Consider the following 26,817-nt stretch of genomic DNA (forward strand, 5'->3'; position numbering starts at 1 on the left):
AGCCAGAATAGTGCAGGAATCTCCTGTTTCTGTAGCGTGAGGCAGCTTGATGTACTTCCCCTGGACAGGTTCATAATCTGTCGCAGGGTCTTACCCCCAATCCATTTCCTTAATGCTGAGTGCCAAGCAGAGAGACATCAGGTCCCATTTGTACAGTTTTAGGTAGAACTCGCCTGGGGAATCAAACCCACAACCTTCCAATCTCAGGGCAGACAATCTGCCCTGACAGCCTCTTCCTAGTGACATCCTTTTTACTGACTGCCAGTAGGAACTTCAAGAGGTACTTTTCGCTATTGTGTTAGTTATTAGGTATTTCACCCATGTACAAAGAAATTAATGTTTGTTCTATGTCAAATCCCATTATTTTTCCAATGTTAGATCTTATTTCTCCCCAGTAAGTTTAGATTGCGGGGCAAGTCCAAAAGCTATGAGAGTGGTCCGCCCTCAATAGACCGCATTCTCTCCAACAAGGGTGTAGTGAGCCAGTCTGTTTTGATTTCAATTTAGGTGTTATGAAGAAACGTATAACATTCTTCCAACAGAATTCTCTCCATGACCTTGAGTTGGTGGAGCTTTGTAGAGTCTCTAATATGTTCAACCATGTTTCATCAGTTATTTCAATGTTAAGTTCCTCCTCCCATTTCTTTTTGATATAGTTTGTAGAATGTTTCTTTGAGGATTGAATACCCAAGTAGAGATTTGAAATAGTTTTTTTGTTACTCCCCAAGTTGTATGCATTAGTGAATACTTGGATTAATTTTGGAGGTACTCAAGGGTCAGTCACTTTTATCTCCCTTAAGAAATAGTGTCGAACTTGTAGGTATCTGTAAAAATCTTGTTTATCCAAGCCATGTTTTTTACTTATGTCCTGGAAGTTATCTAGGTTCCCATTCCTTATAATTGTACTGAATGATGTGATGTCTTTCTGTGTCCATTGTTTAAACCTGCTGTCCTGAGTTGCAGGGATGAAGCTGGGGTCGTATGCGGGCCAACTCAGCAGTTTGATCTCGCTGTCTAAATTATTTTGCTTAACTACCCTAAACCATGTCTTCAGAGAGATATTAATCCACTGATTTTGTCTATTGTATATTTCTTTTAACATGTCCTTATTTCCCTAAACTGACTGTATGGGTATCTCTGTCAAAGTAGTCTCCATGTCTTTCCATTTGGATTCGTATTCTGAATTGCACCAACACACCAGAGGTCTCAATTGGGCTGACACAATAATCTTTTAGGTTTGGTAAGGCCATACCCCCACAGTTTTTTGGTAACTGTAATGTTGGTCTCTTACTGTTCCAGATAAACCTTGATATCCGTTTATCCCATTCCCTAAACTGTTTAGGCAGGATTTCTATGAGCAGTGATTGGAACAAATACAGTAACCTTGGCAGGATGTTCATTTTGATTGTTTCAATTCTACTACTAAGATCTAAGGGAAGTGAATTCCACCTGTCTAGGTCATCATATATTTTCTTGTTAATGTGATCGTAATTCATGCAATAAAGTTTGGGTGTATCTTTTGGTAAATTTACTCCCAGATATTTAATGGATGAAGAGGTCCAGGTGAAGTTATACCTACTCTTCAGCTCTTCCTGTGGGGTATAATTATATACTAGGGCTTGGGTCTTGTGTACGTTAAGCACATACTCTGAATATGTTCCAAATGTTTGTAAAACATCCATCAATCTAGGTACACTTGAGCCTGGGTCTTTAAGGAATAACAGAACGTCATCAGCATACATGCATGTCTTATGTTCACAGCCTCTTATGGTTATTCCCTCTAAGGTTGGGTCCTGTCTTATTGCCTGTGCTAATGGTTCGAGGTACAAGGAGATGAGTGTGGATTATAGCCTTGTCTTGCCCCTCGCTCTAATTTTATCGTTCGTGTCAAATGTCCATTTATCTTTATTCTAGCGGTCGGACATGAATACATGAATACAGTGTTTTGATGCACTGTATCACTTCTTTGTTGAAACCAAATCTTTCCATAACTTGGAATAGGTAATCCCATCTCACTGAATCAAATGCTTGTTCTGCATCTAGGCTGATTAATATTGCACTTGTCTTATTCTGAGTAATGTGGTCCATGATTTGTAGTGTTCTCCTTATATTGTCCTGTGTCTGCCTATTTTGTATGAAACCAGTTTGATCTCCGTCAATCAATTCTGGGATTATGTTCTCCATTCTTTTGGCTATTATTGATGCATATAGTTTATAATCTGTGTTAAGAATTGCGATTGGTCTATATGAACTGCATTCTTTCTTATCTTTACCCTCTTTTGGGATTACAGATATGATGGCCTCTCTCCATGACGGTGGGAGACCCCCTCCCTCAGAGTCCAGTTAAAACAGGCCTTAAGTAGAGGTGCTAATTGTTCTCTGAAGGTCTTGAACCATTCTGAAGGGAAGCCATCAGTGCCTGGAGACTTGTTGACTTTTAGTTGAGATATTGCTTTATTAATTTCTTCGGTGGATATTTCTAAAGTTAGTCTATCATTTTGTTCTGTCCCAATTGAGGGGAGATCAAGTGAGTTCAAAAAGTGCTCTATTGTCTGTGCATCTGCCTTCTCTGGTTGCTTGTACAGATTTGTGTAATATGATTCCAATGCATTCTGTATTTTATCTAATTTGCATGTGATCTTTTTTGTTTTGGGGTCTTTTATTTTGAAAATGGTATTCTGTGCTTGTTGTTTCTGGAGTCTCCATGCTAGTAATTTGGTTGCCTTTGAGCCTGCTTCATAATATCGTTGTTTCAGGAACCTAAGCTTTTTCTCTACTTCTTCTCTATAAATCTGGTCAATTTCCTGTTTTAACTTTTGAATCTCTCGTAATACAAGAGGGTCTTTGTATTGACTATGAGATCGTTCTAAGTTTCTTAGTGTTACTGTAATTTCAGCAGTTTCTGTGCTTTAATCTTTTTCTTGAGAGATGATATGGCTATGATCTTCCCTCTAATAACCGCCTTAGCTGCATCCCACAATATAGCAAGAGATACTTTCCCATTTTCATTATTCCTACAATCCTTAAGCCTGTATCTATCTGCATTGTACATAAAAAAGTAGTCTAATCTAGAGAATTCAGTGTGGTGGGCTGAGTAAAAAGTATATCGGTCTTGTGGGTGTCACGGCATACATCGAGCAGTCCTAGATCCTGCAGTATCCTATTGATCTTTTTGGCAACTAGACTCATTTTCCTATTTTGGTTTGTGCTGTACAATTTTGAGTTTAGAATTGTGTTAAAGTCCCCTCCACAGATAAGAGTGCCAGTGGTTTCTGTGGCAATTAAATCAAACACCTTCCCGTAGAAGAACATGTCACTCCCTGGGGGCACGTATACATTAAATAATGTAACTTCCTGTAGAAGACCATGTCACTCCCTGGGGGCACGTATACATTAAATAATGTAACTTCCTGTAGAAGACCATGTCACTCCCTGGGGGTGCGTATACATTAAATAATGTAACTTCCTGTAGAAGACCATGTCACTCCCTGGGGGTGCGTATACATTAAATAATGTAACTTCCTGTAGAAGACCATGTCACTCCCTGGGGGTGCGTATACATTAAATAATGTAACTTCCTGTAGAAGACCATGTCACTCCCTGGGGGTGCGTATACATTAAATAATGTAACTTCCTGTAGAAGACCATGTCACTCCCTGGGGGTGCGTATACATTAAATAATGTAACTTCCCGTAGAAGACCATGTCACTCCCTGGGGGTGCGTATACATTAAATAAGGTAACTTCCTTGTTATCCAGTTTACATTTAACAAGTATAAATCTACCCTCCTTGTCTTTTATTTCTGATATACTCAAAATTAACTGAATTTGGGATCAAGATTGCAACTCCCCTTCTACCCATTTTGTAAGGAGAAAAAAAAGTGTTCCTATATCCCATTTTCTTGAGTTTCTCGTGTTCAGGTGTGGATAAGTGAGTTTCCTGACAGAATAGTATGTCAACTCTCTCCCGTTTCATCTTTGCTATTACCTTTCTACTCTTGATGGCACTCCCCAGTCTGTTTACATTGAGACTTATGACCTTATATTCCCCATGATGCATCGATATAAATAGAAAACCCTGTGCACCATATCTGCCTGCTTATCATGAACCTAAAAATGAACAAAAAATCAAGAACGATAATAAAGTAAACCAAAGTGGGAAAATACTTTGGTATTTGGACTCCCATGTCAGAGGACTGTCTCTTGCCTCTGGGGTTTGAGGAGATGAGCCTGTCCGCAGGATGGGCCCCTCACTCAGATATGAAAATGCGTGACGTAGTCACAAACAAGACCTGGTGGAATTAACACATCGGTTAATTACAAGTGAAAACTATATCGGTCATGCTTGCATATCATGAATCCTCCCCTTGATATGCCCTTCTGTCGCCCTGTTGTCAATGTGTCATTAATCCTTAGCTAATATATATGTTATTACCGTGACGCTACTTAGTGTGTTCGTAAAGAACACATGCTTTTGGCTGCTCACCCTTGTTCTGCATTGGGGGAAAATAGGGGATATATTTTACCTATTGCAATGTCAACCGTAACAACCCAAAGTCTTAACAGATCGCGGTAACAATTCATTCTGTTAAATCCGATTCAGTGTCTTACATCTTCCCGTTGGAAATGCCTCAGTCTCTCTCGGATGTGAACGTCCTCTCGCCGAGGTGGTTTCCCTCTTTCTCCATGACCCTGCTTGTCAACAGTGATCCATGGGAGAGCCTGCTCGAGTCTTTCCGCTGGTGATGTCTCCTTTCTCCTGGCGGTATACTCCACTGGGAAGCCCCAGACTTCAGGTCCTCAGCCGCCTCATCTGCATGCTCGTATGTAACCGGGCCATTTTCCAGAAATACCCGCATTTTTGCTGGGTATGGTGTTTGGAAGCGAATACCCTTCTCTTTAAGTGCTTTCTTAATGGGGGTGTATTCTTTCCTTCTTTTCAGTATCTCTCCCGCGTAGTCATGATCAAAGAACCTTGGCCTTGGAAGTTAACAGGCATTTTCCAGGTTGCATGTAAGACTTTCTCTTTGACTGAGAATTCTAGGCACCGTACTACTATGGATTTTGGTGGGGCGCCGCTGGGGGGTTTTGAGGCCAGAGCTCGGTGTGCTCTCTCGATTCCCAGGCAGCGTAGCCTAGTGGTTAGAGCGTTGGACTAGTAACCGAAAGGTTGCAAGTTCGAATCCCCGAGCTGACAAGGTACAAATCTGTTGTTCTGCCCCTGAACAGGCAGTTAACCCACTGTTCCTAGGCCGTCATTGAAAATAAGAATTTGTTCTTAACTGACTTGCCTAGTAAAATAAAGGTTTAATAAAAAATTAAAATTCAAGTATGCCCTTGAATAGACCCTACACGAAGTTGGGCATAGAGTCTTTTTCTGCACCCTCTACTACGTTATAAAGTCTAATGTTGTTTCGACGTGAGAAACCTTTGAGTTCTGTCACTTTTGCCTGTAGTGCGTGTTGGCTTTTCAGTGACTGTTCAAGTATTTCCTTGACTGCGGAGTTCCATCTGTCCGTTTCCCCAATGCGCTGTTCTGCGTCCCCCATTCTTGTAGATATGCTGTGAAGTTCTAATTTGTTTTCTTCCAGTTTCTGGTTCATGTCCTTTTTGAACTCATTTAGTTATTTTCTTACATCTTCTCGAAGTTCCTCTCGTAAGCCTGTGAGTGCCTCGTGCAATTCCTCCTTCATCACCTCACGAAATGAGGGTTCTTTTGCTGCTGCTATCTTATTTCAGGTTCATCGACGATTATATCTTCTGCTGTCTTGTTACGGGCTGTTGTTGTAGCTCCGCGACCTTTTCCTTTTTTCCCCTTTTCCATTATAATGCTCAGAGTAAATACTTGAATTTAAGGGGGGGGGGGATTCAAATAGAGGTATGTTTAGCACAAAATATCTTACAAGTAGGGCCTCTTACTGTCTCATGTCACAATTCAATTCAAATGGCTCTATTGGCATGGAAAACATATGTTTACATTGCCAAAGCAAGTGAAATAGTAAACCAAAGTGATTAAAAAAATTAAAATAAACAGTAAACATTACACACAACCATTCAAAAGGAATAGAGGCACTTCAAATATCATATGGCTATATGCAGTGTTGTAACAATGTACAAATGTGACCGACCACCTTGATTCATTCTTATGTAGCAAAAATGTGAAATTGTGTTTTTTTTCATTGGATAAAAGCAAAAACACTACAAAATGGCATATCATACACTGCATTTTGTAAGATTAAGACTAAAAGTGGTAAAAGTAGTATTCTACAATAAGGGAAAATTTCAGGTAAACAGAAAGTGTCCAGATAGAAGTTATTTATAAATATTAGATAACGCTCACAAAGACACACTGGTCTAAATTGATGGGTCATGTGAAGGAAATGCCCTAACCACCAGCCACATCTTGCTAAGTGGATGGGTCTCTACAGGAGGTGGAAACGGTACAGCCAAATGGTTACTTGCATAGTAGCAATATCAGAAATAGAGTCAATATAAATAAAATATACAGTATGTACAAGAACAATATCAGTGATAGACGAGGTAGTTGTATGCATACAATCAGGGGTAAAGTGGCTGAGCAGTGGGATAAAAACGAATAGTAGCAGCAACGTATGGCGTGTGTGTTAGTAGTCATGTGAATAGAGGCACTGCAGATAGTGCTGATGACTGGTCCGTCCAAATCACGCATGAACAAGGGAATCTATATTCAGAGAGCCTGTTTGACTTTGGTGAAGGGCATGTGATGGCCATAGCCTCTTTGTCGCAAAACTCCCCTTTCTCCTCAAAACAATAAGTTTGTCTAGCTCTGTCCAGTCCAGGTGATGCTTGTACAGGCAGACAATCTATGGGAGGAAGCTGCTACCTGGTACCGATAGAGTCCGAACGCTCCTTGGCGACAACATCAGGCTCCAGAACATCGAAGCTGTAAAACAGGAAATAACAAAAAAAGGTAGAAGCCATTACAACATCAATTCACCTACCATGTTTAGATAAGAAGAATAACCTCCTATAATGCAATGAAAATGATATTCACCCGACGTGCTGGTATTGCTTGATCTATGGCAGCGGCCTGAAGTACAGAGTCAGGTGTTGTTGCCAGCCATATTTTTCCACCAGTGCCTCTTTGCTTGACATCATGGGAAAATCAAAAGAAATCAGCCAAGACCTCCGAAAAAAAATTGTCCCCATGTGCAGTTGCAAACTGTAGTCTGGCTTTTTTTATGGCAGTTTTGGAGCAGTCGCTTCTTCCTTGCTGAGCGGCCTTACAGGTTATGTTGATATAGTACTCGTTTTACTGTGGATAAATATACTTTTGTATCAGTTTCCTCCAGCATCTTCACAAAGTCCTTTGCTGTTGTTCTGGGATTGATTTGCACTTTTCGCACCAAAGTACATTCATCTCTAGGAGACAGAACACGTCTACTTCCTGAGCGGTATGACGGCTGCGTGGTCCCATGGCGTTTATACTTGGGTACTATTTTTTGTACAGATGATCATGATCGTGGTACTTTCAGGCATTTGGATATTGCTCCCAAGGATGAACCAGACTTCTGGAGGTATACAATTTTTCTGAGGTCTTGGCTGATTTCTTTTGATTTTCCCATTTATGTCAAGCAAAGAGGCACTGAGTTTGAAGGTAAGCCTTGAAATACATCCACAGGTACACCTCCAATTGACTCAAATGATGTCAGAAGCTTCTAAAGCCATGACATCCTTTTCTGGAATTTTCCAAGCTGTTTAAAGGCACAGTCAACTTAGTGTATGTAAACTTCTGACCCACTGGAATTGTGATACAGTGAATTATAAGTTAAATAATCGGTCTGTAAACAATTGTTGGAAAAATTACTTGTGTCATGCACAAAGTAGATGTCCTAACCGACTTGCCAAAACTATAGTTTGTTAACAAGAAATTTGTGGAGTGGTTGAAAAACAAGTTTTAATGACTCCAACCTAAGTGTATGTACATTTCTGACATCAACTGTGTATATATATATATACATATATATATATATATACATACATATACATACATACATATATATATATATATATATATATATATATATATATATATACATACATACATACATACATACATACATACATACATATATATATATATATATATATATATATATATATATATATATATACATACATACATACATACATACATACATACATACATATATATATATATATATATATAAAAAAAATAATCTGAAATAATCTGTCTATAAAAAATTGTTGGAAAGATTACTTGCATCATGCACAAAGTCGATGTCCTAACCGACTTGCCAAAACAATAGTTTGTTAACAAGAAATGTTGTGGAGTGGTTGAAAAATTAGTTTTAATGACTCCAACCTAAGTGAATGTTAACTTCCGACTTCAATTGTAGGTGTCAGGGAGACTGGGGAATAGTGGGCAGCTGGTGATTTATAACATTGTGTTGGGGGGGAGAGAGGCAGATAAAGATCTCAACTGGTGATTTGGCTGGCTGGGGCCCATTTGCCACAAAAACACTATTTTCAGCGGTAGTTTAGAAATAACGTTAATTATGAAAAATATAACTTTCCACACATGAAGCTACTAGAGGGAACTTTTGGTCATTGACTACAGGGAAAGGTTTAATTGTTTATTATTGTGACTCTTAATGTGGTCATGGCTATCTAAATGTTTATAGTGGTGGATTGCCTGTGTGGCCCTCTTGTGGTCATAGTGCCCCCTAAAAGGTGTGTCATTTGTCTTGTCACAGTAGTCTTTGGGGTCTTACTGTAGTTTCACAATTACAGTAGTGGTTGTGGACCTAGCTTCAAAGTCACAGTAGTCTTTGTGGTCGTAGTTTCACCAATGGTTGTGGTCAGTGTTACCCGTGTCTCTCACCTCATTAGAGCCATCTGAGTCACTGTAGTCTGGGCTCACCTTGAACCCGTTTCCATGGTATCCTGCACTGTCACAACGATCACATCGCTCATTAAACACTTAAAAATAGAAGGGGAGTGAGGAGGAGGGGCAGGCGGACAGCGCGGAGTGAGAGGAGCTACGTTGAGACTAATATGATCTGTGTTTGTCTGTTGTCAGTGAATCATCCCGTTTTGGTTGTAGCTTGTTGGATCGGCAGTAAAACATGAGGGGAGTGGAAGAGACTGGGCTCATGTCTCTGTGTGTGCATGTGTGCGTGTGTGTGTCTTTACTGAGAACAGACGGCTGGCTACACATTCCAGAGGCATCCGTAAGCTCTATGTGCAGTGAGACGGAGAGAAAGTGAAAAAGAGAGAAGGACAAATGGAGAGGCAAGGGCAGTGAGTGTGTAAATGAGATACATAGGGCTGATAGAGAGATATTGAGAGAGACATAGTTTCTTCCCGTTTTACACCGTAATAATATTCCAGTGTTCATCTCATGAACAAAACCAAGATGATAACCAGAGAGTAGTGCACTTAACATCACCTAGAACCGCAAAGAAAATGCTTTCCTTTTCAGAATTCTCTCAAGGCCCTTGTTCCTTGTGTTTCCCCCATTGTTCCAACCAGTTTGTACCTCGCTCTCCCTGTGTCTGCACTCTTAAAGGATTCAGAGTGCCTATTTAGTGCACTACTTTTGACCATGGCCCATAGGGCTCTGTTATGCACTATATAGAGAGAATGAGGTGCCATTTGGGATGCAACCCCAGTGTAATCTTTTACCATGCGTCTAGCACGGTGGCCTTTTTGTAGCTCTCCAGATCTGCTGGTGTGTGTGTTTATCTCTCCCATCATTGTGCCTCTACAGCACTTTTCCTCCTCCAGTGATGCAACCCTGTGGAATCTTTGAGGGGTAGGAATGGGTTTGGGCTTGAATCTGTTTCCCTGTGCACTGTCATTCTCCCAACCTCATAACTAGCTACCAAGTTTTATTAAAGTGCTGTGGTTGCAGGTTCACCTGCATCTGAAGCCTATTCCTTTGGGGTGTTTCTAAAGGCCACCAAGTGCTAACAATCTAAATCATGCGTGTGGAATGCTTGATAGTGCATGTGATGTAAACAGAGAGGTCTACTTTCTCTGGGATCAGATTATTGACTGGTTTTCATCAAGCTGTCCACTCAAGAGGAAGCTTCTCACTGTAACCAGTGCCTGGTTCAGGTTATTAATAAACCTACTAGGGTGTTGACAAACACTACAGGAACAAGATCATCCACGTGTATTGATCACAGGACTTTGTTCTAAAGCTGCATTTGTGCAGTGATCACAGTATAGCTATAACCAGGAATGCCAAAGTTCCAAAAGCTGGGCCTAAAATGGTGGATGAAAGATCATACAAAAGAATTTGCTGTGACTCTTATGTGGACAATGTAAAACAAATATGTGATTAATAAGGAGCATCTAGACATTGCACTTGATGAATTTGTGAAATTGATTCGTCCAATTATTAATAAACATGCACCTGTTAAGAAACTGACTGTTAGAACTGTGAACTGTTTATGGATTGATGAGGAATTTTAAAACTGTTTGAAAGAGATGGTAAAAGGAATGGCTATTAAGTCTGAAATTATGTGACTAAACTCCACAAAAAGAAGAAGAAACTGTATTTTGAAGCCAAGATTAAGGATATAAAGAATTCATAATAAAACAAATAATGCAAGAAAATCATTGTACATTTTAATTTTGTAAAGATAGTGTAATAGAGGTGGAAAACGTATTGTTATTGTTCGATAATAACAAACCTCCTGACATTGACAACTTAGATGGAAAGCTACTGAGGATGGTAGCTGACTCTATTGCCCCTCCTAGCTGTCACAATTTATTTGATTTTTTTCTCTAAGTCTAGAGTAAGGTGTTTGTCCTTAGGCCTGGAGGAAAAACCAGTGGTTGTAGAAGTGCAACAGCTCAGTACCTCGGGAGGAAATATCAGTTGGCTTTTCATAGCCGACCATTCAGAGGTTGAGACAGCAAGTGCCGTTCACCTTCGCACCCCTGGGCCAGACTACATTCAATCATAGGACCTACTGAAGAGATGATTCTACAGTATTGACTTAAAGGTCTAGACCGAGTCTGCGTCTCTCACATGGATAGGCAGACCATTCCATAAAAATAGAAAAAGCCTGCCTCCAGCTGTTTGCTTAGAAATTCTAGGGACAATAAGGAGGCCTGCGTCTTGTGACCGTAGCATACATGTAGGTGTGTACGGCAGGACCAAATAGAAGAGATAGGTAGGAGCAAGCCCATGTAATGCTCTGTAGGTTAGCAGTAAAATGTTGAAATCAGCCCTTGTCTTAACAGGAAGCCAATGTAGAGAGGCTAGCACTGGAGTAATATGATCACATTTTTGGGTTCTAGTCAGGATTCTGGCAGTCATGTTTAGCACTAACTGAAGTGTATATAGTACTTTATCCGGGTAGCCTGGAGAGTAGAGCATTGCAGTAGTCTAATCTTAAAGTGACAAAAGCATGGATTAGCTTTTCTGCATCATTTTTGGACAAAAGTTCTGATTTTTGCAATGTTACTAAGATTGATATATTCGTCAAAAGAGAGATCAGGGTCCAGAGTAACGCTGAGATTCCTCACAGTTTTATTTGAGACTTAATTAATTAATTAAATGTATTCAGAACCAACAGTAGGCCTCTTTGTTTCTGCGGACCTAGAACTAGCCTCTCTGTTTTGTCCGAGTTTAAAAGTAAAACATTTTCCGCTGTCCACTTTCTTATGTCTGAAAAAAAGGCTTCCAGGATAGGTCATTTTGGGGCTTCACCGTGTTTATTCGAAATGTACAGCTGTGTTTTGTCCGCATAGCAGTGAAATAACATTCTGTTTCCGATTGACATCCACAAGAGGTGGAATATATAGTGAAAACAATAGTGGTCCTAAAACGGAACCTTGAGGAACACCGAAACTTACAATTGATTTGTCAGAGGACAAATCTTCCACAGAGACGAACTGATCTTTCCGACAGACAAGATCTTAACCAGGCAAGAACTTGTCTGTGTAGACCAATTAGGGTTTCTAATCTCTCCAAAAGAATGTGGTGATTGATGGTGTCAAAAGCACTAAGGTCTAGGAGTACAAGGACCGATGCAGAGCCTTGGTCTGACACCATTAAAAGGTAATTTACTACCTTCACGAATACAGTCTCAGTGCTATGATATTGTCTAAAACCAGACTGAAGCGTTCCGTATATATTATTTGTTTTCAGGGAAAATAAATTGTTGAAGTGTCTATTTCTCAAACTAGACACTCTAATGTACTTGTCCTCTTGCTCGGTTGTTCACAGGGGCCTCCCACTCCTCTTTCTATTCTTATTAGAGCCAGTTTGCACTGTTCTTTGAAGGGAGTAGGACACAGCGTTGTATGAGATCTTCAGTTTCTTGGCAATTTCTCACATGGAATAGCCTTAATTTCTCAGAACAAGAATAGCTAGTTTCAGAAGAAAGGTCTTTTGAGCCATTTTGGTATTTGAGCCTGGAATCAAACATACAAATAAATGCTGATGCTCAGATACTCAACTAGTCTAAAGGCCAGTTTTATTGCTTCTTTAATCAGAACAACAGTTTTCAGCTGTGCTAACATTGCAAAAGGGTTTTCTAATGATCAATTAGACTTTGTAAATGATAAACTTGGATTAGCTAACACAATGTGCCATTGGAACACAGGAGTGATGGTTGCTGATAATTGGCCTCTGTACACCTATGTAGATATTCCATAAAAAAAATCTGCAAATATATATATATATATGGATGTGTATATATATATACACAGTTGATGTCAGAAATGTACATACACTTAGGTTGGAGTCATTAATACTTGTTTTTCAACCACTCCACAAATTTCTTGTTAACAAACTATAGTTTTGGCAAGTCGGTTAGGACATCTACTTTGTGCATGACACAAGTAATTTTTCCAACAATTGTTTACAGACCGATTATTTAACTTATAATTCACTGTATCACAATTCCAGTGGGTCAGAAGTTTACATACACTAAGTTGACTGTGCTTTTAAACAGCTTGGAAAATTCCAGAACATTATGTCATGGCTTTAGAAGCTTCTGATAGGCTAATTGACTTAATTTGAGTCAATTGGAGGTGTACCTGTGAATGTATTTCAAGGCCTACCTTCAAACTCAGTGTCTCTGTGCTTAACATCATGGGAAAATCAAAGGAAATCAGCCAAATTGTAGACCTCCACAAGTCTGGTTCATCTTTGGGAGCAATTTCCAAACGCCTGAAAGGTACCATGTTCATCTGTACAAACAATAGTACGCAAGTATAAACACCATGGGACCACGCTGCCTTCGTACCGCTTGGGAAGGAGCGGTACTAGAGATGAACGTACTTTGGTGCCAAAAGTGCAAATCAATCCAGGAACAACAGCAAAGGACATTGTGAAGAAGATGCTGAAGGAAACAGGTACAAAAGTATCTATATCCACATTAACAAGAGTCCTATATCAACATAACAAGGAAGAAGCCAGTGCTTGAAAACCGCCATAAAAAAGCCACACCACGGTTTGCAACTGCACATGGGGACAAAGATCGTACTTTTGGAAGAAATGTCCTCTGGTCTGATGAAACAAAAATATAACTGTTTGGCCCTAAATGACGATGTTTATGTTTGGAGGAAAAAGGGTTAGGCTTGCAAGCCGAAGAGCAGCATAATGTTGTGGGTGTGCTTTGCTACAGGAGAGACTGGTGCACTTCACAAAATAGATGGCATCAAGAGGATGGAAAAGTATGTGGATATATTGAAGCAACATCTCAAGACATCAGTCAGGAAGTTAAAGCTTGGTCGCAAATGGGTATTCAAAATGGACTATGACCCCCAGCATACTTCCAAAGTTGGAAAACAAAGTCAAGGTATTGGAGTGGCCTTCACAAAGCCCTGACCTCAATGCTATAGAACATTTGTGGGGAGGCTTACAAACCTTTTACACCAGCTCTGTCATGAGGAATGGGCCAAAATTCACCCAACATATTGTGGGAAGCTTGTGGAAGGCTACCCAAAACGTTTGACCCAAATTTAATGGCAATTCTACCAAATACTAATTGAGTATGTACACTTCTGACCCACTGGGAATGTAATGAAAGAAATAAAAGCTGAAATAAATCATTCTCTCTACTATTATTCTGACATTTCACATTCTTAAAATGAAGTGGTGATCCTAACTGACCTTAGACAGGGAATGTTTACTAGGATTAAATATCAGGAATTGTGAAAAACTGAGTTTACATGTATTTGGCTAATGTGTATGCAAACTTCCAACATCAACTGTATATACACACACACACATACATACAGTACCATTCAAAGGTTTGGACACACCTACTCATTCAAGGGTTTTTCTTTATTTTTACTGTTTTCTAAATTGTAGAATAATAGTGAAGACAACAAAACTATGAAATAACACATGGAATCATGTAGTAACCAAAAAAGTATTAAACAATCAAAATATATTTGAGATTCTTCAAAGTAGCCACTCTTTAACTTGATGACAGCTTTGCACACTCTTGGCATTCTCTCAACCAGCTTCACCTGAAATGCTTTCCCAACTGTCTTGAAGGAGTTCCCACATATGCTGAGCACTTGTTAGCTGTTTTTGCTTCACTTTGCAGTCCAACTCATCCCAAACCATCGAATTGGGTTGAGGTCGAGTGATTGTGGAGGCCAGATCATCTGATGCAGCACTCCATCACACTGCTTCTTGGTAAAATAGACCTTACACAGCCTGGAGGTGTGTTTTGGGTCATTTTCCTGTTGAAAAATAAATTATAGTCTCACTAAGCGCAAACCAGATGGGATGGCATTTTACTGTAGAATGCTGTGAGAGCCATGCTGGTTAAATGTGCCTTGAATTCTAAATCAATCACGTCCAGTGTCATCAGCAAATCATTCCCCCACCATCACACCACCTCCTCCATGCTTTACGGTGGGAACCACACATGCGGAGATCATCCGTTCACCTACTCTGTGTTTCACAAAGACATGACGGTTGGAACCAAAAATCCCCAATTTGAACTCATCAGACCAAAGGACAGATTTCCACCTGTCTTATATCCATTGCTCATGTTTCTTGGCCCATGCAAATATTTTCTTCTTAATGGTATCCTTTAGACCCTTCTGGGCTCCCGAGTGGCCCAGCGCTCTAAGGCACTGCATCTCAGTGCTAGAGGCATCACTACAGACACCCTGGTTTGAATCCAGGCTGTATCACATCCGGCCGTGATTGGGAGTCCCATAGGGCGGAGCACAATTGGCCCGCGTCGTCTGGGTTTGGCCGGTGTAGGCCGTCATTGTAAATAAGAATTTGTTCTTAACTGACTTGCCTGGTTAAATAAAGGCCTGATTCATGCAGTTTCCTATGACCAGTTGATGTTGAGATGTGTCTGTTACTTGAACTCTGTGAAGCATTTATATGGATTGCAATTTCTGAGGCTGGTAATGCTAATGAACTTATCCTCTGCAACAGAGGTATCTCTGTGTCTTCCTTTCTTGTGGCGGTCCTCATGAGAGCCAGTTTCATCATAGCGCTTGATGGTTTTTGCGGCTACTTGAAGAAACATTCCGAATTGACTGATATTCATGTCTTTAAAGTAATAATAGACTGTCATTTACCTTTGTTTATCTGAGCTTGTCACAACACAACTGATTGGCTCAAATGCATTAAGAAGGAAAGACATTCCACAAATTATATTTTAACAAGACACACCTGTTAATTGAAATGCATTCCAGGTGACTACATCATGAAGCTGGTTGAGAGAATGCCAAGAGTGTGCAAAGATATCATCAAGGCAAAGGGTGGCTACTTTGAAAAATATCAAATATATTTTGATTTGTTTAACACTTTTTTGGTTACTACATGATTCCATATCTGTTATGTCATAGTTTTTATGTTTTCATTCTTATTCTACAATGTAGAAAATAGTTAAAATAAAGAAATACCCTTGAATGAGTAGGGATGTCCAAACTTTGGACTGGTACTGTGTATGTGTGCATATATATATATATATATATATATATTATTATTATTAATCTGTCCTCGCTTGTCTTTCAATCATCCATGTGGGTTTGTATCTTCCTGATATTCAATAAGGAGGGGACTTGCAGCACGTGAAGACCTAAGTTCTATTTTAACACTTGGCTACGCAGACGCACGTTCATGCAAGCGAGCTGTGTGCACACGACATGTTTGGTTTGGGTGTAATACCTGCTCTCACCTTAACAAATTTATTTTTTATTTTACCTTTATTTAACTAGGCAAGTCAGTTAAGAACAAATTCTTATTTTCAATGATGGCCAAAGAACAGTGGGTTAACTGCCTGTTCTGGGGCAGAACGACAGATTTGTACCTTGTCAGCTCGGGGATTTGAACTTGCAACCTTTACTAGTCCAACACTCTAACCACTAGGCTACCCTGTCAACAACAGTTGTTTGTGCGTGTTTGTGTGTGTGTGTTCACATATTCGTGTGTGTGTGTGTTTATGAAATAGAAATACAGTAGTGAATGAAAAGTCACTTCAGAACTGTCTTTCCTTAAAGATGCTTGGCTTTGCTTTGATAGGGTACTACAGTAAAAGTGGTCGGTTAAAGTTTGAACAATGTTTTCTATTTGGTACTGCTGGTGAGCCATTGCCCAATACATTGCTCATTGACTGGAGGAACTATTGTTTTTAGACTTTCATTTCAAAATATGTATCAGTGCCTTATTTAAAATCAATAGCGAAGCTGACACAACAGTTTATCTTTTCACTTTATTTTCTCCTTACAATTATCCATCTACTGTCCCCAGAGAGGCTGGGGGAGACAGTCAGTCAGATATTGGGAGAGAGAATGATAAACTACAGAGAATGAGAGAGAAGTTATAGAGATAAAGAGACAAAAGCAAGAGTAACGGATGATGAAGTGAAACAGAGAGGCTGATGCTGGACATTCATCCTGTGTGTGGGCAGAGAAAGTGACAGCTGAGAGACAGATGGTAAGATGGGAATAGTATGTGTGTGTTCACACAAACACTTCGTTTTTTTGTCAGGGACCATGGACAAGAACATTTAGCTAGATAGTCCCTGGGCAAAAAATCATCAATGGCGCTGGAGAGGATGGTTGACATTTTACATGCTCCTAACCAACTGGTATTTTGTTCATTTTTTTGCGTTGTTTTTAACTTGTTTTTAAAACTTATTTTGCACATAATGTTTCTGCTATCGTCTCTTATGACCGAAAAATAACTTCTGTACATCAATAGCAATTACTCACCTCGAACTGGAAGAAACTTTTTCCTTTCACGAGTCCGACGAGAAGGATAAACTGCTTTTCCGGGAACATGCCCAAATCCCCGTAATTTGCGTGAGGAAAAGACAGAGAAAAAGGGGGCGGAGGTCGGGCTGCCTTCTGAGAATTTGTTAGCAAGCGAGTAAACTCCCACTGCCATCCATTCTATTGGCCAACGTGCAATCATTGGACAATTAAATCAATGACCTACGATCAAGATTATCCTACCAACGGGACATTAAAAACTGTAATATCTTATGTTTCACTGAGTCATGGCTGAACGACGACACGGATAATATAGAGCTGGCGGGATTTTCAATGCACCGGCAGAACAGAGAAGCTATGTCTGGATAGACGAGGGGTGGGGGTGTGTGTCTATTTGTAAGTAATGATGTCTAATATTAAAGAAGTCTCGAGGTATTGCTCGCCTGAGGTAGAGTACGTTATGATAAACTGTAGACCACACTATCTACCAAGAGAGTTCTCATCTATATAATTCGTATCAATTCACCACCACAGACCGATGCTGGCACTAAGACCGCAATCAACCAACTCTATAAGGCCATAAGCAAACAAGAAAATGCTTATCCAGAAGCGGCACTCCTAGTGGCCGGGGACTTTAATGCAGGCAAACTTAAATCCGTTTTACCAGCATGTCACATGTGCAACCAGAGGAAAAGATCTCTAGCCCACCTTTACTCTACACACAGAGATGTATACAAAGCTCTCCCCGCCCCCCATTTGGCAAATCTGACCATAATTATATCCTCCTGATTCCTGCTTACAAGCAAAAACGAAAGCAGAAAGTACCCGTGACTCGCTCAATACAGAAGTGGTCAGATGACGCGAATGCTACGCTACAGAACTGTTTTGCTAGCACAGACTGGAATATGTTCCCGGGATTCATCCAGTGGCATTGAGGAGTAAACCACCTCAGTCACCGGCTTCATCAATAAGTGCATCAATGACGTCATTCCCACAGTGACCATACGTATATATCCCAACCAGAAGTCATGGATTACAGGCAACATCCGCATCGAGCTAAAGGCTAGAGCTGCTGCTTTCAAGGAATGGGACACTAATCCGGACACTTATAAGAAATCCTGCTATGCCCTCAGACGAACCATCAAACAAGCAATGCGTCAGCTTTGGATTAAGATTTAATCGTACTACACTGGCTCTGACACTCGTCAGATGTTTTTTATTTTTTAATTTTTTATTTCACCTTTATTTAACCAGGTAGGCCAGTTGAGAACAAGTTTTCATTTACAACTGTGACCTGGCCAAGATAGAGCAAAGCAGTGTGACAAAAACAACAACACAGAGTTACACATGGGACAAACACATGTACAGTCAATAACACAATAGAAAAATCTGTATGCAGTGTGTGCAAATGAAGTAAGGAGGTAAGGCAATAAATAGTCCAATAGTGGCGAAGTAATTACAATTTAGCCATTTACACTGGAGTGATATACTGTATGTGCAGATGAGGATGTGCAAGTAGAAATACTGGTGTGCAAAATAGCAGAAAAACAAAAACAAAATATGGGGATGAGGTAGGTAGTTGGTTGGATGGGCTGTGTACAGCTGTAGCGATCGGTAAGCTGTTCTGACAGCTGACGCTTAAAGTTAATGAGGGAGATATGTCTCCGACTTCAATGATTTTTGCAATTCGTTCCAGTCATTGGCAGCAGATAACTGGAAGGAAAGTCGGTCAAAGGAGGTGTTGGCTTTGGGGATGACCAGTGAAATATACCTGCTTGGAGCGCGTGCTGACCATGGTGACCAGTGAGCTGAGATAAGGTGGAGCTTTACCTAGCAAAGACTTATAGATGACCTGGAGCCAGGGGGTTTTGCGATGAATTTGTAGTGAGGGCCAGCCAACGAGAGCATACAGGTCGCAGTGGTGGGTAGTATATGAGGCTTTGATGACAAAATGGATGGCTCTGTGATAGACTGCATCCAATTTGCTGAATAGAGTGTTGGAGGCAATTTTGTAAATGATATCGCCGAAGTTAAGGATCGGTAGGATTGTCAGTTTTACAAGGGTATGTTTGGCACCTTGAGTGAAAGAGGCTTTGTTTTGTTTGAAGAGGGGGTGACCGCAGCCGCTTTCCAATCTTTAAGAAGCTCAGACAATACGAAAGAGAGGTTGAACAGACTAGTAATAGGGGTTGCAACAATGGCAGGCGGATCATTTTAGGAAGAAAGGGTCCAGCTGATTTGTAGGGGTCCAGAGTTTTTACCTCTTTCAGAACATCAGCTATCTGTATTTGGGTGAAGGAGAAGTGGTGGGAGGGGGGGGGGGGCTTTGGCCAGTTGCTGCGGGGGGTGCAGAGCTGTTAGCCGGGGTTGGGGTAGCCAGGTGGAAAGCATGGACAGCTGTAGAGAAATGCTTATTGAAATTCTCAATTATTGTGGATATATCAGTGGTGACAGTGTTTCCTAGTATCAGTGCAATGGGCAGCTGTGAGAAGGTGCTCCTATTCTCCATGTACTTTAGTGTCCATAAACTTTTTGGAATTAGTGCTGCAGGATGCAAATTTGTTTTTCAAAAAGCTAGCCTTTGCTTTCCTAACTGACTGTGTGTATTGGTTCCTGACTTCCCTGAAAAGTTGCATATCGTGGAGACTATTCGAAGCTGGTGCAGTACGCTACAGGGTGTTTTTGTGCTGGTCAAGGGCTGTCAAGTCTGACGTGAACCAAGGGCTATATCTGTTCTTAGTTCCACATTTTTTGAATGGGGCATGCTTATTTAAGATGGTGAGGAAAGCACTTTTAAAGAATAAGAAGTCATCCTCTACTGACGGGATGAGGTCAATATCCTTCCAGGAAACCCGGGCCAGGTCGATTAGAAAGGCCTGCTCGCAGAAGTGTTTTAGGGAGCGTTTGACAGTGATGATGGGTGGTCGTTTGACCACGGACCCAGGCGATGATCGCTGAGATCCTGATTGAAGACAGCAGAGGTGTATTTAGAGGGAAAGTTGGTCAGGATGATATCTATGAGGGTGCCAATGTTTACGGATATGGGGTTGTACCTGGTAGGTTCCTTGATAATTTTTGTGAGCTTGAGGGCATCTAGGTTAGATTGTAGGATGGCCGGGGTGTTAAGCATATCCCAGTTTAGGTCACCTAGCAGTACGAAACTCTGACAATAGATGGGGCAAACAATTGACATATGGTGTGCAGGGCACAGCTGGGAGCTGAGGGGGTCTATAACAAGCGGCAACAGTGAGGGATTTTTTTCTGGAGAGGTGGATCTTTAAAAGTAGAAGCTCAAACTGTTTGGGTGTAGACCTGGATAGTATGACAGAACTCTGCAGGCTATCTCTATAGTAGATTGCAATTCCACCCCCTTTAGCATTTCTGTCTTGATGGAAAATGTTGTAATTGGTGGCTGGGCTTGAAAGATGTGGCTTGGCTTGAAAACTATTACAGACTACAAAGGGAAACTCAGACACTAGCTGCCCAGTGACGCGTGCCTACCAGATGAGCTAAATGCCTTTTATGCTCGCTTCGAGGCAAGCAACACTGAGGCATGCACTAGAGTGCCAGCTGTTCTGGACAACTGTTTGATAGCGATCTCGGTAGCCAATGTGAGCAAGACCTTTAAACAGTTATCATTCACAAAGCCGCGGGGCCAGACGAATTACCAGGACGTGTACTCAAAACATTCAAGGATACCAACAGGCAAGTGTCTTCAGCCTCTCCCTGACCAAGTCTATAATACCTACATGTTTCAAGCAGACCAACATAGTCCCTGTGTCCAAGGAGACGAAGGTAACCTGCCCAAATGATTATTGCCCCGTAGCACTTACGTCGGTAGCCATGAAGTGCTTTGAAAGGCTGGTCATGGCACACATCAACAGCATCCTCCCGGATACCCTAGATCCACTCCAATTCGCACACCTCCCCAACATCATTCACCAATGACGCAATCTCAACCGCACTCCACACTGCCCTTTCCCACCTGGACAAAAGAAACAACTATGTGAGGATCCTGTTCATTGACTACAGCTCAGTGTTCAACACCTTAGTTCCCACAAAGCTCATGACTAAGCTAAGGACCTTGGGACTAAACACCTCCCTCTGGATCATAGACTTCCTGATGGGCCGCCCCGAGGTGGTATGGGTAAGCAACAACACGTCTGCCACGCTGATCCTCAACACGGGGGCCCCTCAGGGGCGCGTGCTCAGTTCCCTCCTGTATTCCCTGTTTACCCACGACTGCGTGGCCAAAGATGACTCCAACACCATCATTAAGTTTCCTGACGACAAAACAGTGGAAGGCCTGATCACCACCAACAATGAGACAGCCTATAGGGTGGAGATCAGAGACCTGGCAGTGTGGTGTGGTCCCTGAGCATGACAAAGGAGCTGATCGTGGACTACAGGAAAAATTCTGGGCCGATCAGGCCCCCATTAACATTGAGTTTCAAGTTCCTTGGTGTCCACATCACCAATGAACTATCATGGTCCAAACACACCAAAACAGTCATTAAGAGGGCACTACAACACCTTTTCCCTCCGCAAATTCTGCAGCTGCACCATCGAGAGCATCCTGATCGGTTTCATCACCCACTGGTATGGAAATTGCTCGGCATCTTACCGTAAGCTGCTACAGAGGATAGCGTGTATGGCCCAGTACATCACTGAGGCCAAGCCTCCTGCCATCCAGGACCTATATAATAGGCGTTGTCAGAGGAAATCCTAAAAATTGTCAGAGACTCCAGTCACCCAAGTCATAGACTGTTCTCTCTGCTACCTCACTGCAAGCTGTACCGGAAACTCCATTTCTAGGACCATAAGGCTCCTTAACAGCTTCTACCTCAAAGCCATAAGACTGCTGAACAATTAATTAAATAGCCACCGGACTATTTACCTTGACCCCCCCCCCCCCCCCCTACATTTGTTTTGTACACTGCTGCTGCTCGCTGTTTATTATCTATGCATAGTCACTTCATCCCCACGTGCTTCAAGATGGCCACCATTGTTCCAGTACCCAAGAAGGCAAAGGTAACTGAACTAAATGACTACTGCACATCATGAAGTCATCATGAAGTGCTTTGAGAGACAAGTCAAGGATCATATCACCTCCACCTTATCGGCCACCCTAGACCCACTTCAGTTTGCATGCCGCGCCAACAGGTCCACAGACGATACAATCGCCATCTCTCTGCACACTGCCCTATCCCATCTGGACAAGAGGAATACCTATGTAAGAATGCTGTTCATTGACTACAGCTCAGCATTCAACACCATAGTACCCGCCAAGCTCATCATCAAGCTGGAGGCCCTGAGTCTCAACTCCGCCCTGTGCAATTGGGTCCTGGACTTTCTGATGGGCCACCCCCAGGTGGTGAAGGTAGGAAACAACATCTCCACTTCGCTGATCCTCAATACTGGGGGCCCACAAGGGTACATGCTCAGCCCCCTCCTGTACTCCCTGTTCACCCACAACTGCGTGGCCGTGCATGCCTCCAACTCAATCATCAAGTTTGCAGACGAGACAACAGTCGTGGGCTTGATTACCAACAACGACGAGACAGCCTACAGGGAGGAGGTGAGGGCACCCGGAGTGGGGTGTCAGGAAAACGACCTCTTACTCCACGTCAACAAAACAAAGGAGATGATTGTGGACTTCAGGAAACAGCAGAAGAGGTACCCCACTATCCACATCGAAAGGACAGCAGTGGAGTCTTTAAAAATGTCTCTGTGTACACATCACAGACAGACTGAAATGGTCCACCCACACAGACAGGGTGGTGAAGAAGGTGCAACACCGCCTGTTCAACCTCAGGAGGCTGAAGAAAATTGACTTGTCACCCAAACACCTGACACACTTTTACAGATGCGAGAGCATCAATCGAGAGCATCCTGTCGGGCTGTATCACAGCCTGGTACGGCAACTGCACCTCCCTCAACTGCAAGGCTCTCCAGAAGATGGTGTGGTCTGCACCGCATCACTGGGGGCAAACTACCTGCCCTCCATGACACCTACAGCACCCAATGTCACAGGAAGGCCAAAAAGATCAAGGACAACAACCACCCAAGCCACTGCCTGTCACACCGAGGTCAGTACAGGTGCATCAAAGCTGGGACCGAGAGTCTGAAAAACAGCTTCTATCTCAAGGCCATCAGACTGCTAAACAGCAATCACTAACTCAGAGAGGCTGCTGCTTGCATTGAGACCCAATCACTGCAGAGAGGCTGCTTTAATAAATGGATCACTAGTCACTTTAAACAATGCCACTTTAAATAATGCCACTTTAATAATGTTTGCATATCTTACATTACTCATATGCATATACTGTATTTTATGCCATCTATTGCACCTTGCCTATGCCGCTCGGCCATCGCTCATCCATATGTACATATTCTCATTCACGCCTTCAGATTTGTGTGTATTAGGTAGTTGTTGGGGAATTATTCAATTACTTGTTAGATATTACTGTAACTAGAAGCACAAGCATTTCGCTACACTCGCATTAACATCTGCTAACCACGTGTGTGAGCAATAAAATTTGATTTGATTTTGATTTGAAACGTCTAGGGGCAACACCGGCTCATCCATGAAATGGTAGGCCACACAAGCTCACAAAACAGGACCACTGAGTGCTGAAGAGGTCGGCATGTAAAAATTGTCTGTCCATTGCAACACTCACTACCGATTTCTAAACAGCCCCTGGAAGCAACGTCAGCACAAGAACTGTTAGTCGGGAGCGTCATGAAATGGGTTTCCATGGCCAAGCAGCCGCACACGAGCCTAAGATCACCATGCGCAATGCCAAGCATCGGCTGGAATGGTGTAAAGCTCGGCGTCATTGGACTCTGGAGCAGTGTATACTCGTTCTCAGGTGTGAGCCTCTTAGTTTCAGTGACGGGAAAGCGAGGTCCATACAGAAATGGTTAGTCGAGATCAGTGTGGAAGAACTTGACTGGCCTGCACACAGAGCCCTGACCTCAACCCCATCGAACACCTTTGGAATTAATTGGAACGCCAACTGCGAGCAAGGCCTAATCTCCCAACATCAGTGCCCAAGCTCACTAATGCTCTTGTGGCTGAATGGTATCAAGTCCCTGCAGAAATGTTACGACATCTAGTGGAAAGCCTTTCCAGAATAGTTATAGGGGCTGTTATGGCAGCAAAAGAGTGACCGAGTCCATATTAATGCCCAGGGTTTTGGAATGAGGTAGTCGCCGAGCAGGGGTCCACATACTTTTGGCCATGTAGTGTATTCACTATAGGTCTCACATCTTTATCTGTTACTGCATCTGTTACTGCACTATTGATCGTTAGCATACATGAATGTGTTCTGATTAGGTGACGAACCAGGTCCCTATGGGTTAATGACTGAGCTGTTAATTACCCTTGTTAAGCCAGTATCTTCCCCCTGCCACCTTCCCTTAATTGCCCAGTACAAGCCATTGGTCAAGAGGTCTTAGTGTAGGTCTTATCTAAACAATGGAATCCTCACCCTATGGCCAACTCTGGAGACTAAGATTGATCCAGGAAGTTTTAGGAGGGTAGAGAGGGCACCAGGCTACCCACTGCATTATTAATATTCTCTGCAACAATCACAATCTGAGGCCTTGTCCCGAATGGCACACTGTCTTCCCAATATAGTGTTCGACATTAGGGACCACTTTTTATATTGTGAATTGGGTGTCATTTGGGATGCACACCGAAAAAATTATGATGCAGTTTTTTCATGGAGAGCTCATGGGTAGTTCAAATGACAGGTTATTGCAGATACAGTACACTTCCGATCTGCATTAACCTTTCTTTTTTATGTTTATTTTTGCCGTGTCTCTATGCACACACACACATTAGCACACACACTTTCCTTTTCTCATGTTTTTGTTCCACTTTACTTTTTAAAAATACATGTTTTATAGTATTACTGATATTGATAACTGCATTGTTGGGAAAGAGTAAGCAAGAAAGGCAGTTCACTGTACTTGTGCACGTGACAATAAAAACGTGAATATAAATCAACATGGAATAAGAGAAGTGTGTAACATTACAGCAGACCTAGCTGGATTAGAGTCCAATAATCCACTGGAGCATATCGTACCAATACATACAGTGGGGAGAACAAGTATTTGATACACTGCCAATTTTGCAAGTTTTTCTACTTACAAAGCATGTAGAGGTCTGTAATTTTTTATTATACGTACACTTCAACCGTGAGAGACGGAATCTAAAACAAAAATCCAGAAAATCACATTGTATGATTTTTATTGCATTTTATTGCATGAGTATTGCATACGTATTTGATCACCTACCAACCAGTAAGAATTCCAGCTCTCACAGACCTGTTAGTTTTTCTTTAAGAAGCCCTCCTGTTTTCCACTCATTACCTGTATTAACTGCACCTGTTTGAACTTGTTACCTGTATAAAAGATACCTGTCCACACACTCAATCAAAAAAATTACAGACCTCTACATGCTTTGTAAGTAGGAAAACCTGCAAAATTGGCAGTGTATCAAATACTTGTTCTCCCCACTAACTATGAGTACAGAAAAAAAGGTGTGACTGTCCCCATAGGAGAACCCTTTAAATAACTATTTTTGGTTGCAGGTAGAACCAGAGTTCTACATAGAACCCAAAATAATTCTACCTGCAACCAAAAATCTTTGTTCTATGGGGACAGCCAAGGAACCCGTTTGGAACCCTTTTTTCTCAGTGTACTGGGAAACTAGTCAGGCAGACAGGCTGATACAGTGCCTTGCAGAAATATTCATCCCCCTTGGCGTTTTTCCTATTTTGTTGCATTACAACCTGTAATTTAAATGGATTTTTATTTGGATTTCATGTAATGGAAATACACAAAATAGTCCAAATGACTTGTTTCAAACTAAAAAATTAAAAACTGTAAAGTGATGCGTGCATATGTATTAACACCCTTTGATATGAAGCCCCTAAATAAGATCTGGTGCAACCGATTTCCTTCAGAAGTCACATAATTAGTTAGATTGCTGTGGGGATGTTTTTCATCGGCAGGGACTGGGAAACTAGTCAGAATTGAAGGAATTATGGATGGAGCTAAATACAGGGAAATTCTTGAGGGAAACCTGTTTTGGTCTTCCAGAGATTTGAGACTGGGACGGAGGTTCACCTTCCAGCAGGACAATGACCCTAAGCATACTGCTAAAGCTTCACTCGAATGGTTTAAGGGGAAACATTTAAATGTCTTGGAATGGCCCAGACCTCAGACCAATTGAGAATCTGTGGTATGCTTAAAGATTGCTGTACACCAGCGGAACCCATCCAACTTGAAGGAGCTGGAGCAGTTTTGCCTTGAAGAATGGGCAAAAATCCCAGTGGCTAGATGTGCCATGCTGATAGAGACATACCCCAAGAGACTTGCAGCTGTAATTGCTTCAAAAGGTGGCTCTACAAAGTATTGACTTGGGGGGGGGTGAATAGTTATGCACGATCAAGTTTTCTGTTTTTTTGTCTTATTTCTTGTTTGTTTCACAAGAAAAAATATTTTGCATCTTAAAAATGGTAGGCATGTTGTGTAAAGATCAATTTTATTTCCAGGTTGTGAGTCAATAAAATAGAAAAATATGCCA

The 26,817-nt window shown here is 41.6% G+C and overlaps 1 protein-coding gene across 1 annotated transcript in view; it reads left to right on the forward strand.

The window, feature by feature from the left end:
* LOC115117368 (voltage-dependent N-type calcium channel subunit alpha-1B-like) overlaps positions 1–26,817 on the forward strand; it is a 177,166-nt gene that overhangs the window by 131,840 nt on the left and 18,509 nt on the right. The gene's annotated exons all lie outside the window — the stretch shown is intronic.

This window comes from Oncorhynchus nerka, linkage group LG4 (assembly GCF_034236695.1).
Source record: "Oncorhynchus nerka isolate Pitt River linkage group LG4, Oner_Uvic_2.0, whole genome shotgun sequence".
Lineage (NCBI taxonomy): Eukaryota > Metazoa > Chordata > Actinopteri > Salmoniformes > Salmonidae > Oncorhynchus > Oncorhynchus nerka.